The following is a 15783-nucleotide window of genomic DNA, read 5'->3' as shown; positions in this document are numbered from 1 at the left end:
TCCTCCCCAGCTGAAACTCTGTCACCATTAAACCTACCTCCTCATCCCTGTCCCCCAGCCCCTGGCAGCCACCATTCTGCCCTCCATCTCTATGAGTTTGACGACTCTAGGCACCTCACGCGAGCGGATCATACAGTATTTGCCTTGTGTCTGACATTTCACTTAACATAACATCTTCAAGTTTCACCCATGTTGTAGCACGTGTCAGAATTTCCTTCCTTTTTAAGGCTGAATAATATTCGTTGTGTGTGTACACATTTGGCTCACCCATTCATCCATCATGGACACTGAGTTGCTTCCACCTCTTGGCTGTTGTGAACAGTGCTGTTGTGAGCGTGGGTGTCTGAGTATCTCCCTGGCAGTTGACAGTTTGACGCCTGCCAATCAAAGCACATCTCCTGGGATCTGTTGATTGGAATGGATCTGAATGGGGAGCTCATGAATCTGCAAACTGAGAAGCACTTTCCCCATATCTCGGGCCCGCCCGCAGAACCGTGAGCGGGGGAGGCCTGCGGGCCTCAAGGAAACCAGGTCTGAGAGGACAGGTTTGTGGGAAAGGTTTCAACTGTGTGGGTCTCAAGACAGCTGAGCAAGAAAGCGCTTCTACGCATAGAAGACACAAAGAGCTGGCTGTTCTAGAGGCCCCAGCTGCCCTAGAGGCCCGACTGCCGGTGAGCTGCCTGGGCGAGCAGCGCTGTCCCTGAGACCGGCAGGTAAGAGCGCTTTTGGTTTGTCCGAACACACTTTGTAGATGCTGGGGAGAACTGAGCCCTGCTCTGCTCTCAGGTCTGTTTCCTCTCCACGAGTGTCACAGAAGGTCCTGGGCTGCCGTGAGAATCCGGTGATGGCATTCCTGAGGGGCTTGAACCCTCCTTCATAAGCCCTCAGCGGCAGCCCATACAATGCCCGTGGGTTAGTGACAGTTCCCACTAGGCCCCAGGTGTTTGTGCTTTCGCAGAAGGCGTGCAATCTCCCTGCAAAGAGCCCACCTTCTCCCTTAGCAACTGTTTGCAGCTCTCAATCCCTCGCTCCCACCCCTGGGGCACTGCCAGTCTGCCCGCTCCTGCCTCCGCGAGGCGAGGGGAGCAGGACCGGACTGGGGGGCTCTGAGCACAACCTCTCTCTGCGGGCAGGCCTGGCTGCCAGCCCAGCCCTGGCTTGGGCCCTGCTGGGCCTGAACACCTTGGTGAAGGGTGGTGAGCATTTGACCTTTGTCTGCTGGGCAGAAACTCCACATCTCTGTCGCCAAGTCCCTACTGTCTGGTGGACCTGCCGCCTGGCACTGCCCCCACTGAAGCCTAGTCAGTGACAGGATTGTCTTGGGGGAAGAGGGCTACCCTGTCACTCACAGACACTGCGGAGGCCAAGCTTCCTGCAGGAATTTGAGTTGGGGACAGAAATGTTGAGTACCTGCTGTGGCGGTGGTCTGGAGCCCACGGGCCCAGCAGCTGGGCTAATCACACCAACCCGAGCCTCTGTTGGACATTCTCCGGGGCCTCCCAGCAGCCCAGGGAAGGACTTCTCTGTGGGGGGACACCCCGTGTAACAGTGGACAGCACACTGTCAGTGGGAGCTGGAGCCACAGAGGGTATCCTGTGCCGTGCCCAGCTCCAGGCTCCCAGACAAGCTCAGCGATGTCTCAGCCCCTGAGATGCAGAAAGAGACCAGAGAAGGGAAACCGACTGGAAGCCCAGTGCATCCCTCCCACGAGCAGGGCACCGGCTGCAGAGAAGGCGCAACAAAGGATGGAGCCTCTTGGAGGCCCGTGGCCGAAGGAGCATTCTAAAATGCCTTCACGAGTGGCACAGCGGTCAGACCTCGGAAACTATGTGCATGCTAGGTCCAACGTGAAGACTGCTTGAATCAAGGCACCCAGGAGGATGCATATGAGGAGCCCGTAGGCCGGGATTCCTCCGGCCATAGGTTCTCCACCTCAGCACCATTGACAGTTTGGACTAGATAACTCGTTCTTGTGGCAGAGCCTGTCCATTGGCAGATGTTTATTTAGCAGCATCCCTGGCCTCTCCACCCACTAGATGCCAGCAGCACCCACCCCGAGTCATGACAGTCGAAAATGTCTCCAGGGGAGCAAAGTCCACATTCATTGAGAGTTTCTTGTTCCAGTAAGTTTTGTGTGTAGTGACCTATCTAATTCTCATATTTTGCAGTATGTGTTATTATTTCCCCCACTGCAATTGGGGAAACTGAGGCTATGAGAGATTAAGTAACTTGCCGAAGGCCATACAGCTAATGAGTGGCAGAATTGGGGTGAAAATCAACAATTCAAACTCGAGAACCACTCCCCTAACAGCTAGGCCTTGTGCCTCATCTAGTCTAATGATCTCATGTAATTTCCTCCATAAGCCATTTTACAGATGTGGAAACTGAGGTCAATTAACTTGCCCAAAGTCACACAGCAAGTGAGAGGCAGAGCCCGAGCTAAAACCCCAGCGTGTTGGCTGCTGAAGTCTGAAAAATAGACATCAAAGAAAGCAAAGTAAATGAAGGAAGGAGCTGAATCTTCTCTGCCGTCCAACAGGACCTGGGCTTCAGCAGGCTGGAGGCGGCGTCTGCAAAGAGCAGCAGGGGTGGTGGGTTCTGGCATGCCCTGCGACAGCGCCAGGTGACCGTGGGAGTGTGCTCCCTGCTGCGCAGGTGACCCTTTGAGCCCTGCTGCCTTTCCAGTCCCCAAACACCAGGCTCCCGAGGAGTCTCAGCTCATGGTCTGCAGCCCGGGCCTTCCCTTCTGCTGAGGGCGGTCACAAGGCACGGAGCAGGCCTGGCTTGGAATCTCGTTGTGCCATGACCAGCTGGGTGACCTTTGGCAAATGACCTCCTACATAAGCCTCGGAGTCTACTCCACGAACTGGCAGCTTGGAGGGCAGAAAGCACAGGGCAACCCTCAAGCGGCAGCTACCCGCGACCCTGTGCTGGCCAGCTGATGTGGTCCCTCCGTATTCTGTACCTCCTCCTGTGTACCTTGAGCTGTAACAATTTCTACAGTCATCTCAGACTATAACTGACTGAGTGGCGGGATTGCAGATTTTTTTTGAGAACATGGCAATAAGCTTTAAATGGTTCAGCCAGAAACCAGTATTAGAAATCGTATCTACCTACTATGAGAGACACTAGTCACCCCCACATCGCCTTCATTGCCTGTCCCTACATGGTAGCTCTTGGGAGCGTTGAGATGGAAATCTGCAGTGTAGGACGCATCTTTTTTTCCCTGTCAGATAGCTCTGCCTTCTTCTGAGCAGTTTCAGGCAAAATGAAGGCAATCGTGAGAAAATGATCCCATGAGAGGGATTGGGATGGGGCAGCTCCCACCGCCGCATGCGACTCACAGCTATCGCCCCACAGTTCAGAAGCCCAGGCGCTGGCTGCGCGCCGCTTATCTTAGCTCTAGACGGCTCCCCATGGGGCAGGGCTGGGGCTGCGTTCTGGGGCTGGTACCTCAGAAGCATATAGGGTAACAGAAAGCGCAGAGAGGTCAGGGGAAGTCCTGGCTGCGCCGCTCACCAGCTCGGTGACTTTAGGCTCGGGGTGGACTTTTCCGAGTGTTGGCTTGCTTGTCTGCAGATGGAGGAGAACTCCTGCCGCGCAGGCTTGTTGTGAACATGGAGCAGGATAAGGACTGGGAGGTCCCTAGGACAGCGCCTGGTGTACAGCGGCCGCTCAGGGCCTTGTGCTCTGCTGCTGCGGTCCCCTCCTTGGTCCACCAGCCCTTCGTTCTGTGCAGATGCTGTCTTCCCATCACCTGTGTCCAATCCTTTAGTCTGGCTGCTGACAGGGAGCACTCCCTCTGATGACAGACACAGCACCTGAGTGTGCCGCGAGATGATGTAAATGGACCTGGAATTCATTCAAGCAGTTTCTAGTGCATCTGGGCTGCGAATTGACTTGACTCGTCTGTTTGACTCAATCCCTGCTAGTCCCTTGCCCCCATCCCCAGCCAAGCCTGTGCGCCAGCCGACGCTGAGACCAGACCCTGTAGGACGGCCTCTCTCCCCTCCCCACCGCCCCAGTTAGCACCTCTTCTTGATCATCAACTAGCCTACTCCAGGGCAGCCACCCCTGTCAGCAGTGAGCGAACATGTCCTTCACACGGCGGTGACTGAGCCTCTCTCTTGCCTGGGCAGGTTTAGACTTACCGAGTGCTCAGGCCGTGGGAACAAGATAACAAGTGCTGTTGCTCATCTGCGCAGCAATCCTTGCATGAACATTCTTGTTACCTCAGACCTCAGGAAAGGGCGTCCCCGCTCTGCATCGCCCGCTCTGCGCCCAGGCTGAGCTTAGCCATATACGTCAGGGCGCTCCTGTTTCAAAGGAACTGACAGCCCCGTGTCTGGATCTCTGCCTGGAAAATTAATTTGCTGAAGCCTTCTCATTGTCTTTAGTGGTTCCTAAGACTACGGGTTGTGTTGTAGTAAAACATATAGAATACGGTGCGTGTGCAATGCAATCACCCGGCACCTGGGCGTCACCCCCAGAGATGCTGATCTAGTTGGTCTGGGTTGGCTTCAGCACCGGGAGCTTACACATTCCTTGGAGTTTCTAATGAGAAGGCCAAACTGAGCACCAGTGGATTCGATGGACCTGAGTTGAAATCCCCAGTCATTGACGAGTTGTGGAGTCTTGGTGAAGCTGCCAAACTTCTCTGAACCTGTTTGCTCATCTGTAGAAGGATGGCTATAATACTGATCCCAGAGCCTCGTGTTGAGGATGGCATAAGACAGGGTATATGAAGTGACTGCCATGCCTAGCAGAGCAAGTGTGCCTGCAAAGTTAGGGCCTCCCTGCAAGCACCTGGACGAGTGGTGACAGGTCTTTAGGGAGATGTGTGCCCTCAGGAGAGCCCTCACCTTAGTTGATAAGAGCCACATCGTGTGGCTGCCCCCAGCCTCCCGCCATCCTCCCACCTCCAGGTTGGGCCGTGCATCCTGTACCACCTGCACCACCTACCGTGGGCTGGTAAAAGATGAAATGTTTTGAAAAATTGAGTTTCTTGTTTCCAAACACCTCAGGTACCTAGATCACTGGTTCTTCATTTCTTTGGAGTCACGGACCTTCAATCATCTGATGATCTTCCCAAGAAAATGTGCTTTGGCACATCGAAAGCAGTTTGAAGACAGCTCAAGGATGTGTATGGAGCCACCGAACCCGTCACTAACCCCAGGTGGAAATCGCCAGATCTGAATGGATCCAACGCAATTCCTAGGTTGAGAAAAAGGAATCACAAAACTGTGAGTTATTCTTGGTCAGATGTGAAGTGGAGACAGAGTCGGGAAGAAAATTCAGGTTCTTTATCCTGTTTCACTGGTGCTGAGGACCCATTTTACCCTGCCCTTCACCAAGGAAGGAGACGGAAAAAAGCTGAGTCCATTGTTCTTAACTTGGTTAATCATGAGGAAGAGGTACAAGAAAAATGCCTATTGGCAGGGCCCCCACCTTCCCTTCAGGGCCCCTCTCGAATGTTCCTAGAAGGTGCTGGACCTCACCACCGTAGCATTCAACTCCTCACGTTTATCTGGTTGCTTATCTGCCTTCAACCCCAGAAAGCCCCCTGAGGGCCAGGGACACATCTGCCCTGCTCACCACAGAGCCCCCAGCACCTGGCCCAGGTTAGGCAATCAGGAAATATTTATGGAGTAAATCAATGAATAAACGAATAACTAGATGAACAAACAAACAAGGGCAGTTAAAGTACAGAGGCATGACACAGTATCCACACAGGACTCTCTGCATTTGTATTGGAAGAATTTAAATATTTAGTTATAAGCTGGCCTCATTTGTATCTTCTCTCTTTCCTGTTGCCCCCCCCCACCCCCCCACCCCCGACCCCGCCCCGTGTCTTTTGTTTCTCAGCAGGAAGTGGGAGCCAGTGAGTTCAATACCTGCGCATAAGAACCTGCTAGCTCTGATCCCAAGCACTCAAGCAACAGTATCAGGGGCATCTGGAATATGTTTAAAGCACAGTGTCCCCTCCCAGGGAGGGTTAAATGCTGTCATCGGGCCGCACTAGGTACAGGAGAGCATGCCTTTATGCTGTCTTGATGAGGTGCTCTCATGAATCTAGATTCTGCAACCTTAGAATAAACACCACCCTGTGGAAAATGTCCCCAGACCACTGAGAAGCAGCGGGCACACCAAGCCCCGTGAATGCGGAAGCAGAGCTGTGGTAGGAGTCACACAGGGCAGGGCGGCAAGGGGAGATTGAGGCAGAGTCAGGAAGACGCCAGGGTTTGAGAAGTGTTTTTTCCAGCTTGGAAATGAGAAAGGTGGCACGGGAATCTAAGAAACCAAAAGCAAAGGCAAAACAACCATTTGCAGGAAGTCTTTGAGCCCTAACGCCTCACTGCCACCTCAGACTCTCATGGAATGGATTTCCGCCCCTTGGAGAAACTGTCGCTGTGACTGACCTACTTTTTCACAGGAAAGATATGTTCACTGAAGTATTCGTCTCCCTTAACTGAGTGTTCTCTTTAGATCCTTCTTTCTGTAACTCTGACAGAGCCGCGCCGTGTAAGAGGACACATTGCCTAAGCAGAGTGACCTGTGCCAGGCTGTCCTATAGAACTTCCTGTGATGATGGACGTGTCCTGTACCCGTGCTGTCCAGGACGACAGCCACCGGCCACATATGTCTGTCAAACACTTGAAATGTGGCTGCTGACATGACTGAGGAATGAATTTGAAATTTTATTTAATTTTAATTAATTTAAGCTTAGCCATGTGTAGCGAGGGGCCATAGACCAGACCAATGCATCCTGAATCAAAAGGTCCCTAGTCATATCGTGAAAGTGAAAAAAAAAGCAAATTGCAGTGTTCACTGTTTAGTATAACTCCCTTTTTGAAAATACACTCACCCAAACGAAACAATACGTTTACGTTGACGCATTTACATGCTTTCAGATGCACACGAAGATGAAGATGACTGAGCCACCCAGAGGACCGATCGAGTGACGGCCTCCGCGGGGGAGGGAAGAGGAGGCCGAGGAGGCCTTTGGCTTTTTCAGCTTTGTCTGAATTTTTAAAATTTATTCATGTATGACTTGTGTAATGCGACATAAAAAGGAGAAAAATTTTGAAAATATTTTCTTGCATGTTATATCTGGAATTATTGTCTCTTTTGGTCTAGTTATCATGGTAAATTCATGAGTCTAGTATCCAGGACCAAAAGAAGCCTGAAAACAGGGTGATGAGCTGTGAGGTGCTCTTTCTAAAGAGCCGGGAGGTCCTTCCCAGCAGGTTGGGGACAGGTCAGAATGCACAAATGCACACATCCGTCCATGTGCACCGCAGAACACGGGTACTCTGTTCTCAACCTCAATGGTGTCTCCCAATCCTTTTAAAAATAACCAGATGCTGGGGCTGGCCCCATGGCCGAGTGGTTAAGTTCTTGCGCTCCGCTGCAGGTGGCCCAGTGTTTTGTTGGTTCGAATCCTGGGCGAGGACATGGCACTGCTCATCAAACCACGCTGAGGCAGCATCCCACATGCCACAACTAGAAGGACCCACAAGGAAGAATGTATACAACTATGTACTGGGGGGCTTTGGGGAGTAAAAGGAAAAAATAAAATCTTAAAAAAAAATAAATAACTAAATGCCGGAGCCCCCTCCCAAGGATTAGATTTCATTTGTCTGGAAATGGGCCAGGCCAACGGTGTTTTTCAAAGCAGCGCGGTGATTCGACTGCATAGCCAGGGTCGAGGACGTCGGGCTGCAGGCAGCCAACAGAGGAATATCGAGCAGCAGGGAGCAGCAAGTCAGGTAAGGGCCACACGGGAAGACCGCAGAGAAGCACGTGTGGCTGAGCCCGCACGAGTTAAATGCACTCGTGATTTGACTCCACTGTGCAAGGCATCATAAGAGCAAAAACCCTGTGTCCACTGTGAACAGGCCGTGGGGTCATAACTTTCCATGGATTTCGTCACTGGCTCGTCACATTGATCAGTGAGGAAGATGCTATTATTATACCAGTTTGACACTGGGGAAAACCGGCAAGAGCAGTTTCGCCTTCCCCGGCCCCTGTTTCAGGTTGGATTGTGTCCCCCCGTCCTGCCCTCACGAATGCTGTGTTGAAGTCCAGCCCCCCGGACCTCGGAGCGGGGCCTTGCTCAGAAGTAGGGTCTTTGCAGGTGCAGCGGAGTTAAGAGGCGGTCACTAGGGCGGGCCCTTATCAGTGTGACGGGTCCTTATAGGAAGGGAAACCTGAACGCACATGCGCAGGGAAGACTGTGTGACGACACATAAGAAGGCCGCGGGAAGGCAGAGGACCGCGGACGCGTCTACAAAGCAAGGACGCCAAGGATTGCGGCCCCCACTGCCAGAGGCTGGGAGGAGGCGAGGGAAGACTCTCGCGACAGGCTTCAAAGGGGGCACAGCCTGCCAACACCTTCATCTCAGACTTCTGGCGTCCGGAACTGTGAGAAAATCCTTCCTGTTGTCTGAAGCCCTCCAGTCTGAGGTGCTCTGTTACAGCAGCCCTAGCAAACTAGTGCACCCTGTGACCAGGGATCACCAGGTGACCCAGGCCTCAGAGCCCCTGACCACCCTCTGTCCCCCATGGTCACAGCTGAGGGAGGAGTGAGGAGCCCACGCTGGGCTGATGAGGAGCACCACAGCTTCTGCCATAACTGCAGGGAAGGAGAACTTTTTCTTCTGATGAGTTCCTTGGCCATCACTGTTGGCTTAGACTGTCTGTTGATCACCTGGATCCAGCCATGCCTGAAGTCATGACCATTTTAGTCATAAGGCAAAAATTCCTGTTTTATTTTTCTTGAGCTGGGTTTCCCCTACTTGTAACCAGAGAGTAACTGGGTCAGTGGCCTGCATTGTTGTCACAGCTTTGTGCCTGATATCTGACCTGCCAGCCATCTTTCCTCAGCTCTACATGTGGGATCCCTTTAGCATGGGGAGCGCTACAGGAGCTTGTACTACTGAGCCACAAAGCTAAATAACTGTTTAGCCATGTTGCCAAAATGATAGCCTCTAGGAACAGCTCAGTGTCTTTTTCTTCATGTGGTTTCCCAAGCAGGGTAATGAGGTTGGCATCTCCATGTAGGGTGATCTACAGCAGGACCGTGGAAGGAGGAGGGATGGGGTGAGAGAGCTGAGGCTCTGCAAGAGCCCCTCCAGGATCCAAGGAGCCTCCCGGAGGGAGTTTCCCACAACGTCCTGGGGCCCGGACTTCCCAGTGAGTGAAGAAGGCTGGGCATGGGCGGGGGGTGGCTGTGTTTGCACATCAGCAAGAAGGACACAAAGTATCTTATTAGATGTGTAACCCCGATCCTGCTGGAAAGAAATTAAGTCACTGGGGGACTATGTATTTCAAATCCAAAATTGCCATTTTTATAAAGCATGTGTGCTTTTAATGTTTTTATATGGTGCCCTCACTGCACTTTAAATATGACATGTTGAGCATGCACTCAATTTTGTTCTTAAAAGAAAGAACCAACCCTGTGTCTGACTAGAATTCAGCATTTTTTTGAACCAACATTGTTAATAGAATATTTGAAATATATATATAACCCCAAACTTGGAAAAGGGAGAAGCTTATTTAATTTCAAAAAACTCTCACTGAGTATCTTCTAACACAGGGAATGGAAAACCCAATAATCTATGGTCCTTGCCCTGGAAAAGCTGCCAGTCCATGGCAAAGCATGATAAGGACTCGCATTTTGGAATGATTTTGATTACAAGAAACAAAAAAACCTGACTAACCCTAAACAATGTAGGAAATTTAAAAACTCACAGGAATTAAAATTTGAGAGTAGGGACCACTCCTGTGGTGGAGTTTGCACCCTCCACTTCAGTGGCCCAGGGTTTTGCCAGTTGGGATCCTGGGCATGGACCTAGCACTGCTCATCAAGCCATGCTGAGGTGGTGTCCCACACAGCACAACCAGAAGAACCTATGACTAGAATATACAACTATGTACTGGGGGGCTTTGGGGAGGAGGAGGGGGAAGGAGAGGAGGAGTAGAATTGCAATAGATGTTAGCTCAGGTGCCAATCTTTAAAAAAAGAAAAATTTGAGAGTAGCTTTGCCTTCAGGTAAGGCTTGATCCAGGACCTCAAATGTTCTAACAGGGATTCAGTGTCTTTCCATCTTTTCTCTGTGTCTTTTCATATCTTCCCCATTCTTGGCAGTGTCATCTCTACTCTCCCAGTCCCAGCCTGTACTTGCAATCCCTTTACTATCCTTCTCCCAGAGGATCAGGAAGACGTGCCCAGAGAAGGTAATGATTTCAATTTTGAAGGTAGAATATGCATTGGACTGACAATGGGGGAAGCACGTTCCGCCAGAGAATATCCTTCTCAAGGGCAATGGAGGAGTGAGGCTACTGAAGAGTCTGGGGAACTGCCAATAGTTTAGTGTAGCCAGAGGAGAGAGTTCATCTGAGGGAATCAAGTGAGTTATGCTGGGTGGGGAGGGCTGATGGTCTCTGCCCTGAGCTGAGCTGAGGAGGTCGTGCTCTATTCTGAAGGTCATGAGGAATGATTCTCAGTGGGGTGTGCAATGACAAGATCTGCATTTTAAAAAGAAAACTGAGATGATGGACTCAAACTGGTCTAAATGATAAGGAAGTTTTTATCTCCCAGAAGTGCAGTCTCAGAGGGGGGCTGGGGCCAGGCTTGGCAAGATCAGCGGCTCAAAGTCGCCCTCAAAGCCCTCATTTCTTGCTGGTTCTCTGCTCTGCCATCCTCAGTGTGAGCTTCAACCAAAGTCCGGCTCCCTTAGGGTCGCAGGATGGCTGCCTGCATCAAGCAGGGCCATCTGCTGTTGCATGCACACCGCGGATAGTGGGGGTGAGGGGAGGGAGGAGAGAGGAGGAGGAGGGGAAGAGGGGAAAGAGAGAGAGAGAGAAGAGAGAGGGAGAGCCGGAGATAGAAAGTCGGGGGTGGGGGGGGGGGGGGGGGGGGGGGGTGGGCGGAGAGGAATTCTCTTCCAAATACACACTCTAACTCTTCCCAGTGGGTGTTGAGTGGGAGACCACCACTGTCCACACAGCAGGCCCCCAGTCCCTGAACTAACACCCAGGGAGCCTATCGTATTTTGGAATTCAAATTTTTTGGATTTTAGAAAGGTAACAGAGAGCCCGTATCTCATCCTACCCTCCACCTGTGAGGACTCAGCCTCAAACACGTCCTGGTCTGCAGGGAGCACCGGTCCGGTCGGCTGCAGCAGCGCCCCGAGGGGCGGCCTGCGTGGGCCCCTTGCTGGGAAGGGCCCTGCTGTCCCTCTGTCAATCCAGGAGGGGGCTGAGAGAGGCCGTTTCTGAGCCTCTTGTAATAGACATGGGGACCCGAGCAGGACAGTGGCTGTGGGGATGCAGAGCTGGTGGACCGGAAAGGTGTTCCAGGGAAATAAGGGGGCAAACTAGGCAGCAGCTCACCCAGAAGAAGGGCGCTGGAGGCCACAGGGAGCCAAGACTCAGGCAGCGCCTGCAGGCACTGGTGACCTCCAGGACCCAGGGCGGGGACTCCTGCTGGTGGGTAGTCTAAGATACAGAATGGGGAGCTCCATGCTTTCCTAACACACGGAAAAACATACCTTTATGTTTATAAACTTACATTCTCCTAAGTTCCGGTGCTCACACTGTGAAGGGCTCCACGTGCCTCCATCCTGATGGGCGGGCACAGTGCTCCTGGTGGCCCTCCAGGCGCCTCCCCCAGGTGGGCAGACCCACCAGGCTGCTCCCTTCGCCTCATCCTGGGAGCACGGGGAGCTGCAGCATAGGGAGTACACACAGGGAGTGCACGCAGGGAGTGAAGCACAGGGAGTGTGTGGGGGGAGTACAGGGCACAGGTCAGGGAGTGTGAGCACGGGGAGTGTGAGTAGGGGGAGTGCAGGGCGGGGAGTGTGAGCACAGGGAGTGTGGGGGGGGAGTGCAGGGTGGGGAGTGTGAGCATGGGGAGTGTGAGCAGGGAGTGTGAGCATGGGGAGTGTGAGCGCAGGGAGTGCAGGGTGGGGAGTGTGAGTGCGGGGTGTGTGAGCACAGGGTGTGCAGGGCGGGGAGTGTGAGCTCGGGGAGTGTGAGTGTGCAGAGTGGAGGGTGGGGAGTATGCTGCAGGAGGCTGCTCACTCCCCTTGTCAACCGGCCAGCAGGAGGAGAGTGAGGAGATGAAGACGGGGGTCATTCTAGAGGGGAGTGTGGAAAGGAACTCTTAGGGACGTGAGGGCGTCCCTGGCTGCCCTTCGCAGCCTGTCATAGTTCCTTGCCTTCCAGCCCAGCACAGGGAATAGGGCCAAGGGTGCCCTGGTCCAGGGCTGAGGGCGTGCAGAGCAGAGGGTAGAAGCCGTGGGGGCGGTAGGGGGCGCGGGGGAGTAGCGCGGTCAGGACTGGAGGTTTTCAGGGCTGTTGCTGCGAACCGTGGGTGTATAATCCCTGTCAGACTCTTCCAGAAATACTTCAACTAGGATGGACATGTTGTCTGCCGCACCACGGTTTCCACCCCTGTGAGGACAGGGGTGAGGGACCGCCACCTGGGGGAGAGCATTAGAGTCAGAAGGGGTGCGGGTCTTCAGCGAGCCCAGAGTCAGTCTTTCCAGGTGGGGAAACAGGCGGTGAGGCCACAGAGCCATGCAGTAGGGGGAGCTGGCGCAAGATCTGGCTGCCCTGGCGGGAGGTCCCCCTCTGGCCTGCCTGTGACCCCGCGCAGGGCTGGAAGGCCGGTTGGCTGGAAGCACAGGCCGGAAGGAAGCAAGTGCTCCTTGCAGCTTCCCTGACCTCCTCCAGGCTGTGGTCCTCCTGCCTGGCTCAGAACTCCTTTTCCAGGGCCTTGCGCCACTTTGTCTCTGATGGGCTGGTTTCCAGCCCGGCTTTGCGTCAGACACCTCCTCCCACTGCAAACCCGGGGGAGAGAGGCCTCCTTCATCCAGGCTCGCCTCTGCCTGGGTCTCCCCTGAGTGACCCTGGGTCTCCTGCCGCACCTTACAGCAGCCTTGAGGGGCCCCTCTCCTGGCTTTCCTCTGCCCCAGCTCAGGGGCCCCTAATCCACTTGGAGGTGACAGGGCGCATCCCACCACACACACTTTTCTTTAAAGTGGTAGCTAATGCAGTCACTTTGATGAGGCCCAGGTGATTCCTTCTAAAGTGAGAATCATCTCAGCCCACAAAAATAGAGCTGTAAGGGTGGACACGTGGGTGGGGATGCCTAAAATGTCGTCAAGAGAACTAAACTGGAAGAAAGCTTGTTCATATGCAAGAAGTTGCCTCCTCCTCCTGGCGACCCTATGAATGAGTGACGTCCGCAATGTCCTATCCCCAGCAGCCCCACTCATCTCCTGTGGACTCGGGCCTATGGCTTCCCGTGTGGGGTCCGCCCGTCTCCTATTCGGTCCTCCTCTTCTCCTGCTGCCTCTACTTTTCCTAGCGTTACTGTCTTTTCCAGAGAGTCCTGCCTTCTCATGATGTGCCCAACGTAGGACAGCCTCAGTTTTACCATCTTTGCCTCCAGCGACAGCTCAGGCCTAATTTGCTCTGGGACCCACGGGTCGCCTTTCTGGTAGTCCAGGGTGTCCGCAGAGCTCTCCCCCAACACCATATTTCCAGTGAACCCATTTTTTCCTGCAGCCTTCTTCACTGTCCGGCTTTCGCATGCGTACACAGTGGTTGGGAGCACGAGGGTGTGGACAACCTTGGCCTTGGTGTCTGCTGACACTTCCTCACACCTGGTGATCCTCCCTAATTCTTCCATTGCTGCCCTTCCGCGTCCCAGCCTCCCCTTGGTTCCATGGCTGCAGCCTCCGTTTAAATCGATGACTGAACCAAGGCAGACAGATTCTTTAACAATTTCAGTGTCTTCACTGTCTACGTTAAAGTTGTGCAGTTCTTGCGCAGTGGGATTTCTGTCTTCCTGACGTTCAAATGCAGTCAGTCCTGCTTTGGCATTTTTTTCTTTCACTTTCGTCAGAAGTTGTTTCAAGCCACTGCTGCTTTCTTCCAGTAAGACGGTGTCACCTGCGGACCTTAGATGGTTGGTGTTTCCTCCACCGGTTTTCACTCCTCCTCCGTCTGAGCCCAGCCCAGTTCTTCGTTTGCTCGGTTCTGCGTACAGATTAAACAGATAGGGAGATAAAGTGCATGCTGTCTGACACCTTGGCCTAAAGGAAAGCATCCCGTCTCTCCATATTCTGTCCTGGCGTGGCTTCTTGCCCACAGCACAGCTCACACATCAGACAGTCAAGTGCCGAGCCCGCCCATTTCTCTCAGAGCAGCCCGCAGCTTCCCATGATCCACGCAGGCAAAGGCTTTGCTGTCGTCTATAAACACAGACTAACCTTCTGGAATTCTTGGGAGCACTCCGGTAGCCAGCGGATAGTCACAGTTGGATCTCATGTGCCTCTCCCTTTTCGAAATCCAGCTTGGCCATTGGGCGTTTCTTGGTCCACACGAGGCACAGGCCTTCGCTGCAGCTCCGTGAGCATCACTCACTCGCACGGGACATCAGAGCGATGGTCCTGTAGGCACTGCCCTCCTTGGCAGCGCCTTTCTTGGGGATTGGCCTGTACATCCAGCGTTTCCAGTCTGCAGGCCATTGTTTCGTTGGCACATTCTTGTCAGGATTTTGACAGATTCAGTCTCTGTGGCTTGACGTAACGCTATCAATATCCCATCTAGTCCAGGTGACGTATTTCTTCCCAGCATTTCCAGGGCAGCTTTCCCTTCACTTTCTAGAATTACGGGTTCTTCCTGGTAGGAGTCTTCTTCGGAGGCATCTGTCATCTTTTCGTCTCTTCTGTGTGGACTTTCACATACGGTTTCCACCTTCCCTCTATTTTCTCCTGATCAGAGGGTGTGCTTCCCTGAGGGTCGTTCAGCATTCCTAACCTGGGTTTAAATTTCCCTTTGGCTTCTTGAATCTTCCGGAAGAGACCTCTTGTTCCTTTTGGCTGTTCTCTTCTCTCTCTCTGCAGTGGCCATTAGGCTGGTTCTCTTTATCTCCACGTGACAGTTACTGAAAAACTGCGTTCACGATTCTCACCCTGCTTTTGGACCTTTAACTTTTGCGTCTCCTCCATCCTTAACAAGTTTCAGTGTTTCTTCTGTCAGCCATCTTGATTTAGCTTTCTTTTTATTTCAAGCACTGTCTTTCTGCATCTTCCTTAGTAATATTTCTGGTTTCAGTCCAGAGTTCTTCTGGTTCTCGGTCAATTAAGTTTAACAACACAAATCTGGTTTTACATGGACTTTGAATTCACCAAGAATGCTGTTTACATTAGTTTTGGCTCTAGGATTCTTTCAGTGTTCTTCTTCAGCTTTACTCTGATGTTTGATGTTAACAGTTTGTGGTCAGGACCGCAGTCTGCTCCTGGTCTTGTTTTGGCAGAAGGAACACAGCTTCCCCGTGCAGACAGTCCTGTCGCGTTGCTTGAAGCGTGTATACGCGATGGACAGAATGTTGGCTTCACGGAAATCCACGACCCAGTCTCCTGCTTCCCTTCTGAGCCCTAGTTCAAATTTTCCAAAGAGTTCTGCTTTATTTCCTCCTTTTGCATTCTCAGTCACCTACAATTACCAGCACGTCTTGATTTGGTGTGTGACCAGTTTCTTCTTGGACACGGCAGGAAAACTGTTTCACCGTCTTCAGCGTCTGCAGCTGGAGCACAGACTTGGGTGACGGCTTCGCTCACAGGTGCTCCCAGAAGTCTGACTGACCTTCCCCAGTGAGACCTTGTGTCGCGGCCCCTGACCGCCTGTGCTGCCTCCTGCCCCAGGACCAGAACCGCTCCATCTCTTCCGAGCCTGTCATTTCCGGGGTGGAACGCTCTGCAGTCG

The 15783-nt window shown here is 52.8% G+C and overlaps 1 long non-coding RNA gene across 2 annotated transcripts; it reads left to right on the top strand.

Moving 5' to 3' along the window:
• The first annotated feature begins 424 nt into the window (after window positions 1-424).
• Window positions 425-7067, top strand: LOC124239866 (uncharacterized). Of its 2 annotated transcripts, none has more exons than XR_006888720.1 (3): window positions 425-713; window positions 5025-5243; window positions 5869-7067. It is a non-coding gene; the product is annotated as an uncharacterized LOC124239866 (long non-coding RNA). The 2 variants fall into 2 exon arrangements; XR_006888721.1 differs by having other exon boundaries at window positions 5866-7067.
• The last annotated feature ends 8716 nt before the right edge of the window (window positions 7068-15783 follow it).

The sequence above is a fragment of the Equus quagga genome, chromosome 5 (assembly GCF_021613505.1).
Source record: "Equus quagga isolate Etosha38 chromosome 5, UCLA_HA_Equagga_1.0, whole genome shotgun sequence".
NCBI lineage: Eukaryota > Metazoa > Chordata > Mammalia > Perissodactyla > Equidae > Equus > Equus quagga.
This window is presented reverse-complemented; position numbering and strand designations above follow the sequence as displayed.